Raw genomic sequence first — 25570 nt, 5'->3', positions numbered from 1 at the left:
AGAAGTCTAAGTATATTACGTCAACACTATTACCTTTAACAACCAAATTATAACTTCATAAAAAATACCAAGTTAGTGAGACAGGATCTATTTCCCATAAACTCATGTTGATTTGCATTAATTACAATACCCTCCTTTAATTCTTTCCAAATGTATGCCTTATTTCCAGTCTGAATTTGTCAACATTCAACTTCAGTCTAGCAGAGAAAGCTATAACGCGGTTGAAGAGCCCTTTATCAAATATTTGTTCCTGCTGTAGGTCATTATAGACTGCAATCAAGTCACCCCTTCATCTTCTCTTTGTTAAGTTAAATAGGTCAAGTGCCGTGAATCATCACTATAAAGCATGTTTTCTAATCCTCACAGAGGGTATAGCAAATTATAATTTCATTATCATGGGCCGGAGCTTTCCCTTATGCAGAGAAATACAAGTAGGAGACAGAATATTCAGCAATGTTCCCTCAGAGTTTTCACCAAACCATTGTTTTGGGAGTCCAGAAGGAATTTGTTTCACCTCGATGTCATGGGCAGTAGGTTTGGTGCCAGAACCCTCTGAAACCCAAACAGATCCTGAGGATCCATCAGAGGCTCTGTATGCCGTTGTTGTTCACTGGTTCCCCGGCTGTACTTCCCTGTACCCTGTCAGCAGCTCCCTGAACACCATGAGAGGGATTTGTTCCACAGCCCAGAGAGGCTTCACACAAAAATTAATTCAACTTCAGGTGCTATTAACTTCACAGTAGATTCCCCACTTGTTACCAGAGGGAACTATGCATGTAGCACACAAGGGCTTCTGGTCTTTCCACTTCCCATGCAGAGGACCCTGACTCCAAGCAGGGCGCAGCAGTAGGTCCAGGGCAGCAGAAGGGATGGGGTCACAAAGATAGCATTCCCTCCTGCTCCCACAACTTCTTTGCTAGCGTGGGTATACCCCTGTGTGGACACACACATACTCCACACCACTGGGAGACCTTGGGGGGAAGTGGAAAATTGGCCCTATGTTGGCATTAACCAGTTCAGGTCTGGCTTCCTCCCCGCTATTTCAGATCCTCACATTTTCCTGCTTTAGTTATTTTGGGTAAAACTCATCTGGGGGCAGAGTGCCTACACCTTCTGTTCATGCTCTGCCTCTTGTATGTGATACTTGCTTTGTTTTTCTGTGGTTATACCAGATGCTCTTTGGTTCACCTTATACCATTTTGGTGGCTGTTTTTGTTTTGCTAATGTAATTGTCATATGTAGGCATTTCTTTATTTACATAATCCTGATGTGTATGCTTAAGTTGTCTCTGTCACTGACCTGAGTGACAAAAATAAAATAAATTACATGAATTAATTACACTAGAACTGAATGAAAGAATAAAACTTGCTCTGTGAGATTTAGCACGCATACTTTCTTTTGGAAATGTACTTTGCTGGCCAAGTAATAAACACGGGAAAAACAAGCTGTAAAATTGAAGTGCTGACACTTTTTTATTTTTATCTGTACAAATATTAATACAGGGGACCTCTAGTAAACTAACACCCTTCAAAGGAATTAATATTTTATTAAAATGTTGGTGGGGTTTATTGGCACGGTGATAATGTAGTTATAAAGGTAAAATGATGGGTTTTTGGTGGGGGGAGGAAGTTATATAAAGATTTCTGTCATAAATTGTTGTATTGGTTTTTAAATTTACAAAGTGATTACGTGCATATGTATTAAAATGAACATTTAAAACAAGGAATGCTTTTTCAGTGCATTAAGGTTATATGTCTTCCATGATTTTACTACATATGACTGAAATTCAATAGTTAAAATATGACTTTTAGTTAATATTAAAATCCGATTAGAGCAATACACAGTAAAGTTTCACAGATATTAAATATATATATGTCTGATACCTCTCTCACACTGATATAAATCAGAAATAACTTCAATAAACTTAGTGAATTTATGCAGGTGTGAAATTAGTGAAATAGAAGAGAATCAGGTGCATATAAAACTTGCTCTTGATTTACTTTCATGCTGCATACAGTCTAGTGTTCTTAGTGTATGTTACAAACTTCTTTCACATGTGTCCAGTTACCATGCCCCAGAGGCTCTGATTCATATGACTCAGCCCGACTCTCTCAAGGACACCACCCTGTGATGCGGTCACCCCAGCTTGTCTTGAAATGAGAGGAGCACAGCTGCAGGCTGTATTCTAAATATTCTTAGGCTGACTCTACAAACCAGTTTTTGTGCTGGTATAATCTTTTTTCAGTTAGGAGTGAGATTTTTTTTTTTTTTTTTTACCAATAGTTATACCTGTACAGCTCATAGTGTGGACACAGTTATGTTCATATAAAGGTACCTTATACAATTATAGCTTATTCCCCTATGTATGGAAATAGCTTTATCAATATAAAGCACCTTTATAGTGATATAACTGCATCCACATTAGAGAGCTTGTACCATTTTAATTATAGTTGAAGCAGTACAAATGTTGTGTGTCGACAAACCCTTACTAGTAGCTGCATTCAGGATACAGCCACATCTGCACTTAGGGACAGATCCTATTCCCACTGAGTGGGAACAGATGTGGGCTGTTATTGAGCAGTACCCCTATTTCCTCCATCTTTCTGAAATATGCAATGAGAGCATCCGCCTTTAAATATTAGGCAACCAAAGATCTTTAACAGCAGCATTCATTGAACACTAACCGCGTGACAAATGCACTTCAGAAAACACACTTTGGAATTATATTGAAATGTTGAAGTAACTTGTCATTAAGCTGATTTTCTTAATAAGATGGATATAGCTGCAATACAGGAAGGCTAAGAAACATAATTAATTCAAGTTCAGTTTTTAAAGCATTATACCATTCTTTTCTGCCTGTCTGAATTTCTGCTTTGCTCAGGACTAGTGGGCATTTAGGGTCTGTGTTTAAAATGCATGTGGTAGAGAATGTGGTTGTCTTTGTTCTCCCTTTTCATGTGCCTTATGCATCATTCTGGGGAGCAAAAGAGGGTGAGCATAAGATACTCTGACAAGCCCATCTTAGGGCTTCAGTAACTTGTGTGTAGAGAAATAAGTGATACCAATATCTTTATGTACATATAACTGTGTCCACATTGGGGGTTGCACAAACATGGTGTAGACAAGCCCTTAGATTAATTGAGAATTCATCATTCCTCAACACACACAAATGCAAGTAAGACTAAGTAATTGATTACACATGTGCTTGGTGGGATTGCCTTGTAATCTCAAGATCTGTATCTTCCCTTCTCACACACTGTATTTACAAACCATTAGGTATAAAGCTAATATAGCTCACAGCAGATCAAGTCCTGGATACTTAAGGGCTATACATAACCCACCTCCTTGGAATAAGCCATGGTACAATTACAGCTAATTAAGATAGCAACTCCTATGAGCCATACAGAAATCTCCCCATACAATCTACAGTTCTATTTATTTCTGGCCTGAGCTCCAGGACCTTATTCATTTTGCTTTTTCCTGAATGTGCTAGGTACTGTATATCTAGCAAAACGCATTGCCAGGTATATCAGGGTTTTCCACTAGTAATAATGGAATGAAATAGTACAGGTACTGGAGTGAAGGTCCTTAAGTGAAGTAGTTCATTGCAATAAGTCTCTTAAAAGCAGCAAAGTAGGGTATTTGCATTATGTGATGGCAAATCATTACATTTTTAAGTCAGTCTGACTACACTTACAGTGTCTATTGTCCCTGGCACACAGTCTGATTCAGATCCTGTATACCTTGTGCACCCAAAAATCCCACAGAAGGCCTAATAATAATTATCAATACTTTCATCCAAGGATCTCAAAGAACTTTAACAAAGTGCTAAGTATTTTTATCTCCATTTTATAGAGAAGTTAAGTGATTTTCCCGAGGTCACATAACGAATCCGTAGAGCCAGCAACAGATTCTAGATCTCCTGACACCAAGTTTTCTGTTTTAACTGTCAGACCATACTTCCAGTGGCAGTTTGGGGTGTTCAAGGAATGTAAGTTTAGTCCCATTATCTGTAACCTGTTTTCAATTCACATCCTAACACTGAAGGTAACCAATTTCTATGCTGAGCTAAACCCATCACATTTTTACACTGGTTTTGCTACATCACAGCTTTTTTTCCCCATTATGTTACAGAGTGATGAAACCTATGCTATGAGCATGTGACTCATTGTTCCCCTCTATTGGCTAGTCCAACCAAGAGCTCCGTGTGTCTGCTTTCAGCTAATGGATTTAGTCCTTTAGCTCAAGCAGTGAGCTAGTTCTGTAGGTCTGGGATTAAACCTGGTTGTGGGGTTATTATAATGACACAGAAGCTTCCATTACATTGGAATATGTGGAATAACATCATTGTTTTGACTATGGCACCAAAGAAAAATGTATTACACTGAATCCCTAATACTGTTCCCATGCCCAATTCCTAATCTCTTATATGAATTCCATACAGGCAGTATTGGTAGAAAACCAGGTAGAAACTCAGTGGTGGCTGTGGTCCATCACCTTTATTGTAAACAGGAAACTACTTTGTTCTTATCATCCGATCATAAATCCCTGATGCTTTTAAATGGACACTACTGTAAGGCAACTGAAGAGCAAGAAATATCCTAATTGTTCTTGTTCTTCAGTGTTTTCAGCGTTGTTGTTGCCGTGTTGGTCCCAGAATATTAGAGACACAATGTGGATAAGGTAATATCTTTTATTAGATCAACTTCTATTCGTGAAAGCGACTATGCAGAGCTCTTCTTCAATAGCAGAAGAGTTGGTTTTCATGTTCAAAGAATTAGCTAATACAAATATTATGCCATCTCGCTAACCTACCTGCACACAGTAGCAGCAGATTTTCAGAAGGTTGTTCAACCAGTTTTCAAGCTCTCAGATTTTTTGCAATGTTAGTAAAGTGCTGTCTCTGCTTGGCGGTTCTCCAGTATGCCAGTCTAGGAATCACACTGTTCGTCAATCTCTGCCTAACAATGTAAGGCTAGGCTTCTTTTTGGGGAGAGTTTTTCCATTTATTACTGGAACCGTTCTTCCTTTAAACTATGGGATTCAAGGTGCTTGCAGTGTTTGCCCTAAAACACCCGGAATGCATTTATATAGGGAAGAAGGCTGGGAAGCTGATTTCTCAGGGAAAGGGATAGAATGGATGAGTCTCAATGAATATCTGTACATTCTCACTCTTTAGGAAAGGTTGAGACTGACTTCTGTTCTACTGAAAAGGAAAGGTTTATTGTACCTTCCCTTTTGGTTAGTACTATGGCATAAATTTCTGCTCTGAGTATTTTTTCTGCTTCTTCATATTATTCAGTCTTTTAAAGGAACAAGATTCAGGTTTAAAGGTAAATGAATTTAGCAACTCATAGTAGGCAGAATAACAGAAGAGTTAAGATTAGGATTGGCAGCAGAAATTGGCACATGTGGCAAACAAAGATGTGCAAATATTTTGTTTGTATAAAAGCAGTGAATTTGTTTAGAACATATTTGCAACTTATTTAAATTTGTTTTTCAAATACTTGTTCACATGAAAGTTCACAAAGTGTCCAAGTGAATATATACTTGTGTCAGAAGTGGTCACATTACCATCTTGACAACTCTTTGGGGTGTTATTATTCATATTGCAGATGCACCTAGATGGGTTGCTGAGGACTCTATTGTAAAAATGTAATAAATACCTCTCCTGGCCCGAAAGCGCTTACAGTCTAAACCCAGTTATGAGCACCAAATATCCAATCAGGAAATGGAAACAATATCATGGGAATTAAGTGGCCCATCACACAGTACAAACAGTATATTGATAATATGTTGAATAGTTTGCAAGTAATCCAAAGATTAAATATATTAATATAAACTAGTTGTCTTTTTTTTTTTTTTAAAGAATGAACACACTAGTAAAAATTTAAATCTATAGACAATTTACACACAAAAGGCAGTTAATTTCATCAAATTAATTCTTTATTGGAATAATTAATCAGCTCTAGGTAGGAGACATGAAGGCATTAGAAAGGGATATCTTTGAGCCGTTAAAGAGCCAAATGGGATATTTAAACCTATTTTTAAAGCACTAAGACATTGGAGGGTTGAGGAAAGAATACATTACAGCAGTAAAAAGAAATAGCAAATTGCAGAAAATATCTCAAGTAACAAGGGGCTTATCAAATACAAATGCAATAGGAAAAATAGCCAAAGTAAATAATAGCCTGCCTGCTTAACAAAATAAGGATAGATTTCTTAGGAAATAGCATAACAGATAAACAGTTACTTTTGCCTGTTTTTACAGAGGAAGCACACTGTTTTTACACTAAATCAGGGATTGTTTCCTCAGAGGCTGCAAAAGGAAAACGAGAAACTATAAAATAACTAATTACAAAAAGTTAGCTTCACTTTAAGGATCAAAAACTCTAGGTTCAGCTGACACACAGCTGTGAGTGTTAAATGACATAAATGACATTGATGAACTTTCAACAGATTTAAAACAAAATTACTAGATTCAGAAGAAATGTTAGCTGATTGAAATATAGCAAAAATAACTTAATTTACAAGAGAGAAACTAGAAAATTAGCCACCAGTATATTTAGTGTTGCCTGTTGGGAAAACTTGGAAACTATTTTGAAGAGATATGGAAAGAAAACACCTGGAAAAGCTCAGTTTAATTAAACTGCGGAACCACCTGATCAACATCCTCTACAGCAAACAGGGAAAGAATGAGCTCTCAAAACTGGATACTCTCATAAAAAACCAACCTTCCACACAAACTTCCTCGTGGCTGGACTTTACTAAAACTAGACAAGCCATTTACAACACACACTTTGCTTCTCTACAAAAGAAAAAGGACACTAAACTTTCTAAACTACTGCATGCCACAAGAGACCACAGCAATGGTTCCCTTAACCCACCCAGCAATATTGTTAATCTATCCAACTATACTCTTAGCCCAGCAGAAGCAGCTGTCCTATCTCGGGGCCTCTCCTTCTGCCCCTCCACCCCCAAGAACATGATACAGTTCTGTGGTGACCTGGAATCCTATTTTCCACATCTCCAACTCAAGGAATATTTCCAACACACCTCTGAACAACATACTAATCAACAGAGACCTTCCTACCAACACTACAAAAAGAAGGATTCTAGGTGGACTCCTCCTGAAGGTCAAAACAACAGACTGGATTCTACATAGAGTGCTTCCACCGACGTGCACGGGCTGAAATTGTGGAAAAGCAGCACCACTTGCCCCATAACCTCAGCCGTGCAGAACACAATGCCATCCACAGCCTCAGAAACAACTCTGACATCATAATCAAAAAGGCTGACAAAGGAGGTGTTGTTGTCATCATGAATAGGTCGGAATATGAACAAGAGGCTGCTCGGCAGCTCTCCAACACCACTTTCTACAAGCCATTACCCTCTGATCCCACTGAGGGTTACCAAAAGAAACTACAGCATTTGCTCAAGAAACTCCCTGAAAAAGCACAAGAACAAATCCGCACAGACACACCCCTGTAATCCCAACCTGGATATTCTATCTGCTACCCAAGATCCATAAACCTGGAAATCCGGGGCGCCCCATCATCTCAGGCATTGGCACCCTGACAGCAGGATTGTCTGGTTATGTAGACTCCCTCCTGAGGCCCTACGCTACCAGCACTCCCAGCTATCTTCGAGACACCACTGACTTCCTGAGGAAACTACAATCCATCGGTGATCTTCCTGAAAACACCATCCTGGCCACTATGGATGTAGAAGCCCTCTACACCAACATTCCACACAAAGATGGACTACAAGCCAGCAGGAACAGTATCCCCAATAATGTCACGGCAAACCTGGTGGCTGAACTTTGTGACTTTGTCCTCACTCATAACTATTTCACATTTGGGGACAATGTATACCTTCAAATCAGCGGCACTGCTATGGGTACCCGCATGGCCCCACAGTATGCCAACATTTTTATGGCTGACTTAGAACAGCGCTTCCTCAGCTCTCGACCCCTAACCCTACTCTAGTTGCACTATACTGATGACATCTTCATCATCTGGACCCATGGAAAAGAAGCCCTTGAGGAATTCCACCATGATATCAACAATTTCCATCCCACCATCAACCTCAGCCTGGACCAGTCCACACAAGAGATCCATTTCCTGGACACTACGGTGCTAATAAGCGATGGTCACATAAACACCACCCTATACTGGAAACCTACTGACTGCTATTCCTACCTACATGCCTCCAGCTTTCACCCAGACCACACCACACGTTCCGTTGTCTACAGCCAAGCTCTACAATATAACCGCATTTGCTCCAACCCCTCAGACAGAGACAAACACCTACAAGATCTCTATCAAGCATTCTTACAACTACAGTACCCACCTGCTGAAGTGAAGAAACAGACTGACAGAGCCAGAAGAGTACCCAGAAGTCACCTTCTACAGGACAGGCCCAACAAAGAAAATAACAGAACGCCATTAGCCGTCACCTTCAGCCCCCAACTAAAACCTCTCCAATGCATCATCAAGGATCTACAACCTATCCTGAAGGACGACCCATAGCTCTCACAAATCTTGGGAGACAGGCCAGTCCTCGCCTATAGACAGCCCCGCAACCTGAAGCAAATACTCACCAGCAACCACACACCACACAACAGATCTACTTACCCAGGAACCTATCCTTGCAACAAAGCCCGTTGCCAACTGTGTCCACATATCTATTCAGGGGACACCATCATAGGGCCTAGTCACATCAGCCACATTATCAGAGGCTCGTTCACCTGCACATCTACCAATGTGATATATGCCATCATGTGCCAGCAATGCCCCTCTGCCATGTACCTGGGTCAAACTGGACAGTCTCTACGTAAAAGAATAAATGGACACAAATCAAATCTCAAGAATTATAACGTTCATAAACCAGTTGGAGAACACTTCAATCTCTCTGGTCACTCGATTTCTGACCTAAAAGTGGCTATTCTTCAACAAAAAGACTTCAGAAACAGACTCCAACGAGAGACTGCTGAATTGGAATTAATTTGCAAATTGGATACAATTAACTTAGGTTTGAATAGAGACTGGGAGTGGTTGAGTCATTACACAAAGTAAAACTATTTCCCCTTGTTCCCCCCCGCCCCGTTCCTCAGATGTTCTTGTTAACTGCTGGAAATGGCCTACCTTGATTATCGATTATCACTACAAAGGGTTTTCTCCCCCCCTCCCCACTCTCCTGCTGGTAATAGCTCATCTTAAGTGATCACTCTCCTTATAGTGTGCATGATAAACGCCCATTTTTTCATGTTCTGTGTATATAAATCTCCTCACTGTATTTTCCACTGAATGCATCCGATGAAGTGAGCTGTAGCTCACAAAAGCTTATGCTCAAATAAATTGGTTAGTCTCTAAGGTGCCACAAGTCCTCCTTTTCTTTTTAATTAAACCAGCATGGATTCAGGTATGGGAGATCATATGTAATTAATCAGGTGAAATTCTTTCACCATACTATTTCCATAAGGGAAAGTCTGCAGATACTTAGGTTTTTTTATAGCACTCCGTATCAGACATTAATTGCTAAACTAGAATCATAGATTAGGTTACTGCTGGTCAGAAAATTTCAATCAAAAATTTCTTTTACAATGAAAACTGGGTAAAAACTTTGACAAAGAGATCGTAGAATTTTGTTCCAGCTCTAACAGAGGAGTCAAAGTAAGGTGCTAGATTCAAAACAAAACAAAAACCCCAACAACTGGTATATGATTACTATATATACATAGCATACATATGGTAACCATACATAGAAGGTAGCTTTTCAAATTGTAAAGTGTGAAGAACATGAAGCGTCAATGATGTGGATGAAAGTACTGAAACAACATCTCAAACTAGGCAAATTATACTAAAGTTGTAGCATTATAGCAAATAAGGAAGTACAATGCAACTAGATGTAGAACAGGCTTTGTATTGCTTAAGTAATTATACTAGTATACGGCAAATACCATTTAATGCAAATGAATATACTATCAATTAGTCTTGGAGCAAAGAACCAAGATAGGGAGTACGTGTTAAATGGAACAATCATCCAGTACACCGATCAGGAAAAGGATGTAAAGACTAATATGGAAAAATCATCATCTCAGTACACGACAGTACTGTAAAAGGCAAACAACATGCTAGCTAACAGTAGCAAAGGGATAAAATATCAGGCCAAAAGCTCTGTGTAAAGCATTTCTTCATACCCATGTGGAATGTTACATGCAAAACAGATCACTATAGTATAGGAAGGACATTATCTTTGAAAGGCTGCAATGTATAACAGCAAAAATTCAACAGCAATATCAATTCAAAAATCAAGAATATGAGGTTATGGAATCTAGGTAAATTCCCAGTGAAAAAGGGGAAACTTCAAGATGATCTCTTAGAAGCTATTGAGGGGGATTGATAGTAAACAGCAACACTGCTTTTGCCTGCACTGTCCATGTAGTTCTCCTTTCCTTAATTTTAGATTATCCTTGAGTTTTTTCACTCCCTCTTAGCTGTAGTATTTCTCGGGGGTAATAAACATATTAAATAAGTTACTGGAGAAGGCAGTTAAAGAAAAGGGTAAATGAGCACCAGACACACCATTTATTTCTGCAGTATGGTGAAAAAAAAGCAGTACGGTTAGAAAAGCTAGAAAATCAAGGCATGTTAGCCAGGAAGGCATTCTCTTGGTCCCACAATGTCATAGAATCATAGAATATCAGGGTTGGAAGGGACCTCAGGAGATCATCTAGTCCCATAGGGCCAGAATCCAGCCTGCAGAGTTAGGAGGCTTGCTAGGTACACCTTTCCACAGAGAGCTAGAGGTCTTCAGAATAGCTAGTGTGCTACATAAAAATACCAGAAACCGTTGCTAGGAGTTCAAAAGCAAAAAGCTTTTGCCTGCATTCTTAGAAGAACAGACAGATCAGCAGAAGCCCAACATTTAATCACTCCAAGAAAATAAAGTCTATACTCATGCCCCAGCAGTTCTGGGAAGAGAAGCTGGAGCAGATGCTTTGCTTTGGATCAGTATATTCCAGGTTGATAAAAGAGGATGATAATCTGAAATGTTTGAGGGCCACTTTACACTGCTGTCATTTATAAATATAGTTTATTCGCAATGTAAGACCTCTGCATACTGCCAGAGTGGAGTAAAGCAGCTTTATTGTAAGTGGGAACCAGGCCCTTAAGATTTTAAGTGGTTCAGTCACAGTAACTTTCAAGTCCCTTGTTTAAGGGAGATAAAATAAACACTTGAACCCACTTGGATAAATCTACCTGCAATTGTGCTTGTCACAGGGTGAGTTAGACCTGTCAGGGGTAAGGCCCAAAGCTCTGGTCTGTGCCTGAGTCAAATGACCAAGAATCATGTGAGAGCAACCTAAAACTCCTGTAAGTGGGACTAAATGCACCCATTCTTTGAATAGGACTGGCAGAGCACCTTGGCCAGATTGTGTGGGGATAGGTGCCCAGGAAGGTATCTGTGAACTAGGATTAGTGGGAGACCCGTGAGAAACACCAGAATAATACTACCTAGCTGTTAGCATCAGTAAAGCAGCACATTTCATCAGTAGAACTCAAAGTGCTTTACCAAGGAGGTCAATATCATTATCCTCATTTTACAGATGGGGAAACTGAGTCACAGAGCGGTGACGTGAGCAGCAGGCAAGTGACATAGTCAGGAATAGAACCCAGGTCTCTTGAGACCCCCTCTAGTGCACTGTTCACTAGGTTGCACTGCTCTGAAGAGAACCCAACAGTAGGATATTCTAGTCTCTCCACACAGAGGTCAAGAGAGTCCACTGACAAGGGGTACCAATGGGTGAGAGTGCAGCTGGGAGTTGAGACAACTGGTATCTGAAGCCCTGAAATCAAGGGTAGCTGTGAAACCTGGGGAAAAAACTAAATGGATGGTGAAGCCCTGACATGGGGAATTGGGAAGCACTAAAAGGAGCCGGGGAGCCCTGTGTAAGGATGAAATCCATTTACGTTATATTCCAATAAACAGCCCCAACAAAGGGTACCTTAACTGCAACACATGGAGTATTGGTACTTTACAGTGCCAACAGAGAGAAAATTGAGGTGTGAACACCCAGACACAAGGTCAGGGATAGCTCATGGTAGCACAGTGTCTTAGTCAGAATTTACATTGATTTTTTTTTCCAGCTGAAGACCTGACCCAAAAATAAAGATCATGGATACATCCTTCCAGGTTGGAAAGACAGGATAGACTATGTGTGAACTCCTAAAAATGGCTTTGAATCAGGCAATCATCAATGGTGACTGCAGCCACAGCACAACTAGTTCAAATGTGATGTGAGCTGCTACTCTTGGACAGTTTAATTAAGGTTTCCTACCTACCTCGAGTTTTTTCTAAATCCTTGGGTTAGTCAGTGATATTTTTGTTTCTTGAGTTGATCTGCAAGATGTTTTGGAGAATAGTATCTCAGTAAGAAGGTGGACCCAAGGATTTATAGGCAGGTGAGTTACAAGGTGAGAGGATTCAAAGGGAATGCTTTATCAAGAAACTCTAAATTATGGATTAAGTGACTAAATTAGCATCTAAGATGGGAGCAGCTCTTTTTAAGACAGATCTAGGAAATGGTTTTGAGTTTTTATTTCACCTGTATAATGCATGTGAGCTATTCAGAATCATACGCATTTATCTACTTGCCATGACATCTCTCTATAGTAGGTTAATGGTTACCATCCATTGAATTGTCATTTTATGAAAGGTGATTGGTGATTCTGTAAAACACAGATATATTTGTTCTGAAGACTGTCACAACATTCCAGACCAGATGTTCTCAAATAGAGAGAATATCTCATGAACTACTTCCCCTCCCATTCCTGGTTATTGTGGAACATCTATCATCAGTTTGGAGATTGAATAACAGCCCTATGACACATACAACAATTACTTACATGGAAAAGTAATGTTAAGAAAGTATATAATGGATTTTAGCTCCTTTTAACGTAATTTAGCATATGGAAATTAAGAGAAAGCCAGCCCTCCGTAGACCACCAAAGACCATGGAAGATCTGTGAATCACAGTTTCGAAGCTGCTGTTCTGGATGTCAGTAAATCTTTGCCACTAAAAGAGCTATTGGTGAAATTAGTGACTTTAATTAATTTGGTTTAAGGTGAAAGACCCTCAAATGTCCAAGCCTTAGACATTTCCAACATAAAATTAGTCTGGCACCGTGTGGAATGCTTCTTTTTCAAGAGAATCAATTCTAATTCTGATTTGTCCAGCATTCTGCCATCAGATCAGCTCTTCTCTTTTGTATGGGGAAGTACTGAAGATATTCTCTACACTAGCATTTTCCTCATCATTTGTCTAGAATTGTTGAAGTTTCAACAGTGGAAGCAGTCCTGTAGAGCAGGTTCTGGGATTTTTACTACTGTGACATCTAATCCCCCAGGGCAGATAAAGAGGGAGCTGAGACCAGACATTCTGAGGAAATTGTGTCCTCATTTATACCACTTCTCCCTTCCTCTCTGTAGAATACAGATTTTCTTTCAAAAAACACAGTGATTCTTTAGTTGTCCAAACTATTTAGATGGGACTTTGTGGTTTGTTAAGACTTTGAAGAGGAAGTGACTTTAGACTCCATACTTAAAGGGAAGATTAGTCCAAACTTTGAAAATCACCTGCCATAAACCGTAAGTGAGCCTGTCAAACATCTTCTAACAAAATGAGCTGTAAACAAGGTATGATGCAATCCTTGATTTTATTGAGTAGAACTAGAATTACAATTTTCCAAGAGCTCAGATTGAAGTATGGTGAGGTGTTATCCAATCAGTGTTAAATTGTTTTTCTTTTCTGCTGAGTAGCAAACAAATGGATTCAGCATTGTAGTGCTTCCTCCATCATTTAAAATCACATCCTCTAGAAGGCAGGTAGCCTAAATATTTGTTCTTTAATTTGTATTCAGACTCTAACACTTTGGTGTCATTTATAACACCCTGACTTTTGTATGAAGCACATGTAAAATTGCTGTTTTCTGAGATCCACTGTCATCCACTTTTGCTTTAATACCATTTGCATAGAGAACCTTGTTATTCTGCACAATTCACAGGTAGTTTTCTAAAGCCAGAAACTAGTGAGCTCCTGAACACCTAATGTAATAAAAAAAAACCCTCCAACAACCTGAAAGTGGAACGTGGGGGGGAAAAAGAAATATGGTATTTCTGCATGTCTTCTTCAAAGTTCTTTTATTTCTGACACACAGTTCTGGTGCTTTTGGCATGGGAATTCATGCCAGCTACACCAAAAAACATTGATGCTAGGCACCATGGTCTGTAACCTCTAAATTTGCCAAAGGAAAAAAATATACTGCAATAGATTATTTCCTACATAGATTTTCCTCTCTTTCTGTTTGAGTAATCTCTGAAGCATCTGCTCCATCATTTGTCTTGGATGTGGGCCACTTTGCTGTACCTTTTGAAACTCTTTGCCATTACCATGGATGTTTTTGGATACTTTGGCAGACCAGCCACTCACTCATTCTTTTTGGATTAGTTTTACAGCAGTATCTTGGTTTTGCAATGGAGGACTGAGACACTGCAAAACTAATCCATTTGAGTGCCTCTTGCTTTGCGTGTATGTAACTGAGGCTGATCTGTATAAATTCCCCAATTACTCTTACCAGAGCTAGGGAGGGAAAGAATTTAAACCCATATATGTGCAAACCACACACTCTCTTTTTCTCTCTGCACTTGTACAGTTTATGAGATAGAATACTACATCATAGCTGGAATCTGGTAGGAAAGACTAAGGAGGCCCACCTGCAAAGCACTGGGGTAATGCCTGGGTGAGAAGCCCACCCTCCTCTACCTCTGAATTGCTGGGATTCCTACAAGGCTATGCTCCCTGTTCCTTCATGAAGGGCTCCATTTTTCATATCAACCTCCCAATTGACAGGTATCTTCCTATTCCTGCTGAAATAGCCAAATATATGGGATAAAGAGCCTTTTTTCCCCACCCCAAAGCTCTCTGGTTTAGGCAAAGGTAGGGGTGGAGAGGAGACATGTCTTCTATTCTGCCCTGCTACTGGGCAAAACAGAGGATCTCAACAACTCTACCCTGGGCCAATCTAGACTAGGCATGAGGGCTGCACCTAAGACTACAGCTGCTGGAGTCACCTGAGGAGAACAGAATCTCAGTTGTTTTTTTTTTAACAAAAAATGTTCTAGCCTTCATGCATGCAAAGAAAAGCTTGAAAATGTTATCTACCTGTGCCTGATGCCTACCTGAATTTGCAGACAGTCTGAAACAAATGTTACTAGATATGTGAATTGCCCTATTCATTTTAAGTCTGAAACTTCTTGTCAGGAAATGTGGGGAAGGCCAAAGAGAGTCTACCTGCAGTTTTTCTGGGTACCTGATTGTCTTAATTTCACCCTGACTATAAGAGTCTCCTACCAGCTATCTTTCTGGTCATCCTCCTCTGTTTCTGTGAACAGCTGCATCTGCCTCCCCTGAGCAAAACTATCGTGATTCTTACCGGTTTCAGTTCTACAGGGCTCTAAATACAGCAATGAAACTGATCACTCCTGCCAATTTAATCCTGGTACTTGGGAAAGTTACCTACAGCCCCAGAACCCTTAAAGCTGTGAGTTTGGACACAGGGAAGCACCGCAGCTCCTTTACCTTCGGAAGGTTGTCTTTAAAGGCCACAAACAAAAATGCGTGCACTGTAGAAAAACTTGATGGATGAAGCTTTCCCCACTAACTACTGCAGGAAGTGTTCTGGCAGGGCGTGAGCCAGTGGCCACACATGCACAAGTATAAACCCGCTGCAAACACCTACATACGCACTCAGGCGCGCGTCCACATGACCGGGAAGCCACACGTGTGTGCACACGACGGAATGGTGCAGCCACACCCCCTCTATATGTAGGTCACACAGAAGTGGGGCGCGCCCGCCCGCGTGCATGCCCAAGCGCGCTGTTTCACCGCGCTCCCGCGCGGGGTTCCCCTGCGCCCCGCCGGCACGCGCCCATTCACCTGCCGCTCGCGCGCCCACGCCCCTCTCACCTGGGCGGTGGGGTGGCTCCGGGCCAGCCTCGACGCATGCGCCCGGCGGCCGCCTGTAGCGGCTCCAGCGCGGAGTAAGTGGGACGCGCTGCCTGATAGTGGCGGCGGCTGAGCCCCGCGCGCCTGCCATCCCCGCGCGCCGGAGGCGCTGGAGCCCGGCGCCCGGGCAGGGTACGAGGGGAGCGGTGCCTCGGCGGGGCGGGGCAGGGGCCGTTGGGACTGGCGGCTGGGGCGGGTCTGCCCCGGGGGCCAGCCGCGGGAGCGCCCTGCAGGGCGGGCCGGGGCCAGAGCTGGCCGTGCCCCCGGGGCTGTGCCGGGCGACGGGGGCAGCGCCGCTTCCGCCCCCTGCCTGCCGCCCCCGCCGGGGCAGCGGCTCGCTCGCCGCCCCGTGCCCGTGGCGGAGCAGGGCTGGGCGGACGGGGTGCGCCGGGGGGAGGGCGAGCGCCCCCGGGGGCTGAGGCGCGGAGGCAGCGGGACTCGCTGGGCAGGTTCCCGGCAGCTCGCGGGGACAGAGCCGGTGCGTGTCTCGCTCGCAGCGCTGCCGCCTGTCCGGCCGCGGGGGCCAGGGGCTCGGGTGCCCCAGCGCCGGGCGGCCGGGCTGCCCGTGTCCTTGGCCGCGGTCCCTACCGCAGCTTAAAAGCGTCTCCGGTGAACTCAGGGTATAGGGCCGTATTGTGTATCCCTACCGGCGCCTTTTAACGGGTTTATACTGGGCTTCCCATGTGCGGTATCCAGTTTCCTTCCCCGTGTGCTGGGGGTTTTCATTTTATGCTGCAGCCACTAATTTACTGCTAGAAAGTATAACCCATTTCTGTAACTAGGTCAGTCTCTTGAGTCATGATGAATAAGGTTTGCATCGCAATGTTTCTTTTCTCTAAAAGATATGCGGAGTCTTTTTTGCTTTGCTTTAAGATTAGTTCTGTTTTTCCTGCGTTTTGAGTAGGAGTTCGTTATAGTTATAGTTACACTAGCACAGCCTGGCTCTCTTTATAGATCTTTATAAGCTTTTGGAAAGGTGAATTTCCCCCAACAAAAGAGGCATTAACCTACTTTAAGGAATCATCCTTGATGATCTAATTGCATAGCTTAGGAGTAAGTGCCTGGCACTGTAAGTTATTTGGGGACAAGGCTCCGAATACCTTAGGTATGCTTAACAATCAGTTTTCAATGCAAAATGCTAGATTTTTGGGTCTTGGAGAGTCTTACGTTCTTAGTTTTAAAAGCTTGCCTTTGTGATGGTTAGCTATTTCTACACCCCACCCCACGCCAGCTGAAAATCATGAGCATAAACTTCGAAAATTAAGAATATAAGGCCACCAGCCCCAAGTCTAGTACTTGCATTGAAAATTTATTACTAAGTGTGTACGTATATGTTTTGGCAGCACATATATTGATATTAGCTTTAAATAATTTTTTTATACTTGAAAACTGTTTCTTTGAGGCATTCCTGTCTATATGTAACTTTGCATGTGTATACGTGTAACAGTAGTTACTCTGTGCATCAGTGTCTGAGGAACATGAAAAGTGTGGGTTCTGACTTCTCGCATTTTTGGGAAAAGAAATCTTGTTTACTGTCACACCAGCGAAATGCTTCTTGAACCTGCAAGCTCTTAGCACTTGAATATCAAGCTTCAATAGAATGGCTAGTTTGTGTTAAAGAATATTGTACTTTAAAAATGTGGGACCAGTCAAAATGTATAAAAGAACTTCAAAACTAACCGTTACAGCTACTTACTGTATTACAAGTTGGGAGGTGGAAACTGCCTAGTGTGATGAGTCTTATTCTGGTAATATACTAGTGATATTTAGTGAGGAAGTTCTTTAAAAATAACTACTGGATGAATTTAGAAATGTATGTACCTACTGATAAAGCGAATAGATGTTTTATTCCTAATTCTTTTTGATGCTGCATCAATGGTTTATTTCTACAAATAGCAAAAGATGGATCAAAATAAGTGATCTAACATTAAAAAGAACATACATGTTTTAGTACCTGATTGTATAACAGTATGAAAAAGTGATCTAGCTCTTATTTAAAATTAATGGTTGACAAAGAAACTTTAACCATCAGAGAGGTGTGTGGACCACTCTCTCTGTTAAGTGGTCCATTGATGTCCCTGTGGCAATTATAGTGAGAAGTAAGGGCAGCACCCTGGTGAGAAATCCACTTTGCTTGGAAGATAAAGGGTGCTGTCCCTAGATCCCTGCTTGAAGTTTCTGCCTTTTGAGGCAGTCTCTATCTAGTGAGTATGTGGTGATAGCTCTTCCCTATCTCAACTGTTTGGCTGATGAAAGGTAGAAAAAGTGCTCTCTCTTTCTTTCATACCGCAGGGCTGTTGGAGTAGGGGGTGTCTGCTATGCTATCCCTCCCTCCTTCAGTCTTCTGGATGTCTGTTACACTCCCTTTCCCTTTCCAAAGAGCAATGTTTTTGCTGTTCTTCCCCCCACCAAGTCTGTTGGCTACTGAGGGAAGGGAAGGAGGTTATGCAGGGGGTGAGGAGGATTTCTGACTATCTGCCCAATGTCCAGTTGTCTTTGTGTTTTGTGTGATTCCTTCCCCCAAATAGCTCCAGTACATAAAGCTCATTACTTTGCCAAACAGCTGCGGAGTGAGATTATAGGATAGTTGTTAGCTTGATTGATGTCTGCAGGATTCTGAAGTTGTGATACATATTATCAACTTCACTCTACTGTTGCTTGTTTTAACTTCTTGCATATCGTGGTCCACTTAATATAAATGTCCTTTTGTGGACTACCTCCAAATTGTATTTCCTAATCCTTTCCCCACATCTTTCTGTGGCAAATGATACTTTTCCATTCAACCAGGTAATAGAAATAGGATAGTATTAATGAGACAAGATGACGACAAACTGTAATGTGATGGTAGTAGCTGCTTGATTCTGCCCTGTTGTTGCATCTGTGCTATACTTACTCTCCCAGATGGAGGGACATGCGCTAGTAGAGACTCTCCCCTTACTGACTGCAGGCCCCAATGTTTTGATCTTTTCAAGGGGCTTTCTCCCTTTAATTTTGTGCTGTTCTGTTTGTTACCTCTCATATTTTGGCAGTGTCTTCAAATTTGATCTCCGCTGAATTTCTACCAAAGATAGGGACTGCAGTCATGAAGCAGCCACACAGAGGAGCTTGTTTTAGTGAGTTTAATCTGTTTTGGGTTTAACGCCTTTTGAAATCCTCAGTCCAAGACTGGGCTACAGTTAGGAGCGAGTGTCACTGCATGAAGTCTGACATCTGTCAGGCCATTGTAAGAGAAGCAGTGCCGTGGACTACCAGTGGTTCGAGGACTGGAGTTACAGCCTGGTTGTCCTTAGAGTTGGAGGACTTATGAAATAAAGACATTCTTATTACTTAACATATAGTCCATTGGAATGGAGCTCTGAATCCTGAAGAACTTGTCAGTCTGTGCCAGGATGTAACTGGGTATAGTTCTCTGGAAGGTTGTCCTTCCTGATATACTGAAGTCAAGTTGCAAAGATCAGGTCATCTTTACTTCTTCAGATGAAAAAGATGGCTTCACAGTCTGAGTAGCTTGAGTGTTAAACTTCTGCTCTTTATTAATTACCTTTGTAATACTTTTGATACAACGGTGGGTTTTTCTTTAAATATATAGGTTTTTGAACTAACCGTGGAGAAAGCTACAAAATGGAAACAAATACTTTGCACTTGATTGAAGAGTCTATCAAAGCATTTAAACAATAATTTACCCATAACAATACTATGAGTATTATACCTATTTTACTTGACACAAGTCATGCAGAAAGCTAGTGGCAGTAGATATTTTAATAGAAAAATATTAAATTTATAATAACCTATGATTTATTATACCTATGATTCTTCAGTTGAACCCATGACTATTGAGTTAATGTTCTCAGCATGCTGTCGGAATGCACAGAGGGTTGAAAGAATTATAATACATTTGTTCTTGTGTGCAGTCATAAAGCTAGTATTCCCACCAGCTGTACACGCAAATAGGTTTTGATCACAGACTTTGCTTACTTAAACTTGTGAATGTAAATCAAATATTTGCCAAATGACACCATTTTCTGTTTTTATTTTGTGTGCAAATGTAAAATGTACAGAGATTCTCTTGAACGGTGGAATATTTTGTTGATATTTTTTTGCTGTTCAAACAAGCCTGTTAGCTACCTGTAATAGGTTCTTGATATGAATTTGTTTCTGTTTTTAAAACATTATGGTAAATATTTAGCAGTATCAAAACAAAGAAATTCCTTTCAAAATAATGTCCTCAGTATTTGGATTCTCGAGAAAGATCCATTTATTTCCTGTTAATTAATTTGTTTTAAAAGCCTTAATATAAAAGATATTTTCATTACAGTATATGTAGCAAATTATTGTGTAAAGTATGCTTTCTAATCTAAATTATAAAGACACAACTGAATCATATAGCTACACTGTATCTTTTCTGACTACTGAAAGTGCTTAAGAAATAATGGTTAACATTACAATGCAGGGATGTGTTGTAGTAAAGTATACCTGATGCTTATTTAGCAACAATGCTGACATTATTTAAGCAATTTACGTGATCACAAAATATTCAGTCAATTTTGTAGGCTTCTTAATGTTAGGAAGTTTTAATGGTCTTGCTCTGTTCACAGAAAACACCTTATTTCTGTGCCCTGCAATGCATCATGTTTCATTGTCTAACATATTTTGTCAAAGATTGATTAAACATGCCCATTAATTTTGTAATTTTATTGCATATTGCCCTTTTAGATGAGCTTTCTCATCAGATTTTCTGCTATAATTCTTTTTAATCTCTAAAATGTAATAACATACAGTCTTAACACAGATGTTACACATTCTGCACAGAACTGTGATATTTCTAGTGTATTAACTGAAACTGACATCACCTTCTATAAACAACGTATTAATTGACATGTTAAAAATGCATTAGAGAACCTGAGCTGCTGAGGTTTGTAGAAACAGAAGCCTGGTGAGCTAATCTAAGTAAATCAGTGGAGTTCAAATCTTCACTTACCATTACTGGTAATTTACCACATTATTGTTTAATTGACAGGCAGGTTTTATAAAAGGTAAGTATTATTAATAATCTGCCAGATACACTACAACTGTCCAATATTCTTTTGATCCTTTGTTCATTGGACAGTATTACGTTGACTGAAATAAACTGATATTTTAGCTAATGTTTTAAAGTGAAATAATACTACTTTTATTTGTTGAAACAGCAAAAATTTATGGTACATTTCCTTTGGTCTGATTACTGTATTAACACTTAAAATGTTGGCTTTTTTGGACTTGCAGTCAAATAGATTGGAGGACAATCTTTGTGTACATGCATATGTTTATAAAAATACTTTGCCTTTAGTATCTTTCAACTCAGTATTCTCCTAGCATTTTACTGGCAGTAACTGAGTTTCACCATCCTCTTTGGAGAGTTAATTTTACCCAGCTGGAGTTTCACCACATGTATGGTGGAACGCAGTACTTCTAGAACAATAGCTAGACTGCTGGTTTTGGGGGCCCACAACCTTCCATATGCTTCCAGATTTTGGAAAACTGACTGTAAAGAATTATCTCAGCTTTCTTTATTACAGTAATGTCAAAAACGTACAAATCTTAGTTAGGGTCCTACTTCCAAATTTAGGTATTTAGGTAACGGTGGAATGTTATTATCTTTCAGTCAGTGGGAGCTGTAGGTGCTCAGAACTTTTGACAATCAAATCACTTCCTTTGATACCATATTTAAATAACTACATTTTGACCCAAGTTTCCAGCCCTTCTGCTGGTGAAGATATTCTTGATGATGTAAACTGATGGCAATGGTTGAAAGTTCAGTGATCTATTTTCTCAGATATCTTGAGGAGTTCATAGTCCACACCCTCCAAGGGGTGGCTTTAGGGACCCACAAAGCCTTTGGCAGTTTGGTCTCTTGAGTTTGGGTGGGAAGCACAGACCAATTTCCAGCTGTAGAGAATATTACTTCCCAGTCTTTTCCTGCTTGTCCTAAGGCAAGCTGTCAGCTGGCTGCACTGAGTCAGTGGGAGCTGCAGGTACTCAGCACCTCAGGAAATCAGGTGGCTGTTTAAATGCTGAAATATGTATTTGGTGGTGACCTTTCTGCCTTTTGGATTGTCTACATGGGAATGTTTGTTTTTTTTCAGATCAACTGTAGTTATTTTATATTAAATTGCTTTGCATCCACACACTTTTTTCCTGAATTATTTGGCATCTCATTCTGCATTAGTCAGCTTTGTTTTACCAGTAAAATAGGGCTAATACCTACCTACCTAATGGGAGGTTGGTGGGTTGAGAGCATTAAATAGCCAGTGTTGAGGACCGCTCTGGTGACAGAGCAAGACTACAACATGGTTCAGAACAGACAGGGAAGAATACTGTATATAATTGCAATCGTAGGGGAAGCTCAGATAGAATATAGTTAGTTGAATTGAAGTTTGATTTAGACATTAGTATTAAAACTTCTTTTCTTTTGAAAAATGCCATGGTATTTTTTAATGATCACAAGTGTTCTGGGTCTTGGTTTTATCACAGCCAAAGGCGGCACCTCCAGAATTGGTGTCTCTTAATGCCCTGCTGACTGCTTATTGATTGGTTTATTGGTTGTAGCATTGGTTCAGAACTGAATCCTTAACACCACTCAACCCTACTAAGCTTGTGAGATCTAATTGGCTTATAGAACAAGCTGTTATGGCTGCAGGCCATATTTCTTTATCTGTTTGTGCAGATTTCCAAAGGTTAAAGATATGTTAAGGGGACTTTACTTAGTAGTTCATGGCGTCAAGTTCTAATTGGATGCTTATTAGTACATATGTTCTGAACACAATAGACTTCCAGATCTCCTTGGAACCATTACAATTTATGATGTAATTCCAAAAATTAGTTAGTTTTAAGGTTCATTCATGTGATAGACAGTGTTAGTGCCTCTATTGAGCATATACATGGAATCTGCATGCTAAAAAAGAGAAACCCTTATGACGTTTTTACTGAGTTTTTTTATTGCACATGCAAAATAGCAGCCCTCATTACTCCACTTACTCAAAAAATCTTAGAACATAAGTGTTTCGCTACTTTTAAATTAGAGCAAATTGTTTTTTGAATAATATATATTTTTGTCAGGTTTCAGAGGCAAGGGAAGGGAGAGTGAGAAATTGAGTGTGTTTGCTCCATTTATTCAGGACAAAATGTGTGTTGTTGAGAAACTTTGTAAACACTTCCTCCTCTGCAGTCTTTACTCAGTCCTGTTGAATACTTCCAAGGGCAGAGTAAGGACCTCCAAATAGGGTTTTATAATGGAAATGCTCATGCAGAAGTAGTTTCCAGTGTTTTTTGTATCCTCTTTTTCTTTCCAGCCACCTACTAATATGACCATGAATCCTTGAATCAGGTTTGATTTATACATAAAGGCATGTGTAAATGATTCGGTAAATTTTCAAGTTAAGCTAAAATGATTGAATACTACTAACTTTATGAACTCCATATTAAAGGTTGTTTGTTTTTTTTAAACATTTGAAAAAATCCTGCATATAACTCCACTTTTGTTTGTTTCTAAAAATACAGCCTATTATTTTAAGCCCCAATCCTGTAACTAGCTGCACCTGGGTGGACCTCGGGACCTATACGGTGTCAATATCTGGTTTAAGGTTTTAGCTTTTATTAATAAGGAAAAAAACTTAAACTGAAACCCATATTACACACACACACACAAATTAAAGAACAGTATTAAGGTTGCAAAGTCAAGCATTAAAAAGTTAAGAAATGCCAGCGTTCAGGTTTCCTATGCACAGCCTTATTACAACCCCCTTGAGCATATGCATTATGATTAGTCTTAAATTACATGATCAAATACTATATTTCCCACAGGACCCCTGCCTCATTCACAGGATGGATGGTATTACTTAAATAAGCAGCTATTCAATTTTCTGTCTTATTCTCATTGTCCATCATGTAGCTTTAATTACTACATGCTATTCAAACCCTGATCTGAAGACAGAAATTTTAATTTTCCTCATGGGCTCATCACTATAGTATCTGAGTTGTTCATAAACAATGAATTTTTTTCACAATTCCCCTGTGAGGTGAGGGGGTGGCAGTACTCCCATTTTACAGATAGGGAGCTGAGGCTTGGAGAGAGGTCAAAAGTTTCCGCTGATTGAGTGCCCAATTTGGAACACTTATGATCTAATGTATTCAGTGTACTTGATATGTTTTAAAGCACAACTCCCATTGCCTACAGTTGTAGCTGTGAGTGCTCAGCATTTCTGCAAATAAGACCTCAGAGTTTCAAGTTGGGTGCCCAAAAAATGAGGAACATAAAATTATTGGCCACCTGTGGAAAGTTAATTGGTTTAAGTGATTTTCCTAGGATCAAGTAGAAACTCTGTGAAAGAGGCAGAGATGAAATACAATACTCCAGGGCAACATTCACCTGCTTTAACAGTGAGACCATCCTCCTTTTTTCCCCCCCTGGAATCCCCTCTTTTGTTTGTTACAGGCTGATGCCTTTAGATCTAGAAGTCAGGGTCCAATCCCCACACATACACATTTTCCAACTTCTGTAGAAAAGAAGCCAGGGATCCTACAGACAATGGCCTTCTTCACTACACAGCCCTGATTCATTTCTAGAGCAGGACCATCTTGTGCACTGAATTATTCTGAGGTTCTGTGGAAAAGAATGTGATCATGTAGTCAAGATTATCATAATACATATACACATGGGGGCTGAATTAAAGTTGCATAGGCAACCTTAATTCTGGTATTTACTAACTTCTGAGTACTTGACTTCAGAACCTTAATAATCTTTTAATGTGTATTATTTTTATATGTAATTTCCTTGCTTTTTGAAAAAACAAATTGGGGAAAAAATATTTCCATCATGAGGCATCATATTGACATCCACATGGTTCATCAGCAGGGTTGGAACCTTTAGATCCACCACACAGTCCTTTGCCACTTGAGCTCACTGAGTAGTTGATAGATGAAGACAACCTATTACTGCTATGTGAACCAGCACTAGGGGATCATTGCATTGTGGCAGTGAGTTTCCCAGATATTTGCTGACAGCAGAGGAATAGTGAGAATCAGGAATCTTGGGTTCCATTCCAGGCTGTGGAGGGGAATCTGTTCTTTAGTGGGCACACTCTTCTGCCCATTGATCCCTTCTGCCTCATCACCTCCAATCTGTCCCAGTCCTGTCTCTATCCCTGGCTCATTGACCCAGTCCTGTTCTCCTTGCCTACCCAGTCCAAGTCTCCATACCTCAGGTTTCTCAGCCCAGTCTACTTGCCCATCTAGTCTGTTTCTCTGCTCCTGGCTCCTCATCTGATTTTAATGCTCTCCCTAATACTGGCTCTCAGGCCTAGTCTCACTTCCCAGGCTCTTTATTCAGTCTCAGTTCTCCCCGCCCCTCATCCCCCACATACGTTTTTGACTCCTTATCTCAGTTTTTTCTCCTCCCTGGCTCCTAGTCCCCATCTCTTTGCCCAGCCAGCACCAGCTCCTCTTTGTTCTCCAGCTCTTTGTCAG

The 25570-nt window shown here is 40.5% G+C and overlaps 1 protein-coding gene across 4 annotated transcripts in view; it reads left to right on the top strand.

The window, feature by feature from the left end:
- Window positions 1–15923: 15923 nt before the first annotated feature.
- Window positions 15924–25570, top strand: part of ZNF385B (zinc finger protein 385B) — a 300973-nt gene continuing 291326 nt past the window's right edge. The window contains exon 1 of one of the 4 annotated variants that reach the window (XM_043525343.1): window positions 15924–16104. The gene's annotated coding sequence lies outside the window, so the exon portion shown is untranslated. Of the gene's footprint in view, window positions 16202–25570 lie in introns of all 4 variants that reach the window. The other 3 variants (XM_043525342.1, XM_037912970.2, XM_043525350.1) reach the window with 3 other exon arrangements.

This window comes from Chelonia mydas, chromosome 11 (assembly GCF_015237465.2).
Source record: "Chelonia mydas isolate rCheMyd1 chromosome 11, rCheMyd1.pri.v2, whole genome shotgun sequence".
NCBI lineage: Eukaryota > Metazoa > Chordata > Testudines > Cheloniidae > Chelonia > Chelonia mydas.
Note: the sequence above shows the minus strand (reverse complement) of the source record. Positions and strands in the feature narration are given on the sequence as shown.